Source organism: Penaeus monodon, chromosome 21, assembly GCF_015228065.2.
Source record: "Penaeus monodon isolate SGIC_2016 chromosome 21, NSTDA_Pmon_1, whole genome shotgun sequence".
NCBI lineage: Eukaryota > Metazoa > Arthropoda > Malacostraca > Decapoda > Penaeidae > Penaeus > Penaeus monodon.
The window spans coordinates 4,011,638-4,012,099 of NC_051406.1; positions in this window are offsets into that span (position 1 = coordinate 4,011,638).

The following is a 462-nucleotide window of genomic DNA, read 5'->3' on the forward strand; positions in this document are numbered from 1 at the left end:
TTAATGGCTGGAATCTTGCTTGATCTATATCCAGAGACCGTATCTACATAGGCAGTTGCTTATAATTACTTGAAATAAGTTTCCTGGGATCTTTAAATAGGCCTACAAAGATTCAAAGCTCTGCCCATACAGGCATGCCAACTCTGACAAATCTAAAATGCTAAACACAGTTCTTATATTTTATTGTAATTAGTTTTAATTGGTGATTTAAGCAACATCTTAAATATATCTTATAGCAGAAGTTATGACATAAAAGCGTAAGATTATAAAAACAAGCAAATTGCATATTTTTGGCCTCATAACATCATATACAGTCGTTTGAATCCTTGAATTGATTCTATAATATTGATTATAAATTCGCATGAATGTACATAGGTGTTGATAATGCGAAACATATTAATGTCATTATTGAATTTATGGAATACATTATGATAGTTCTGCATAAGCCAGACAAATCATCAT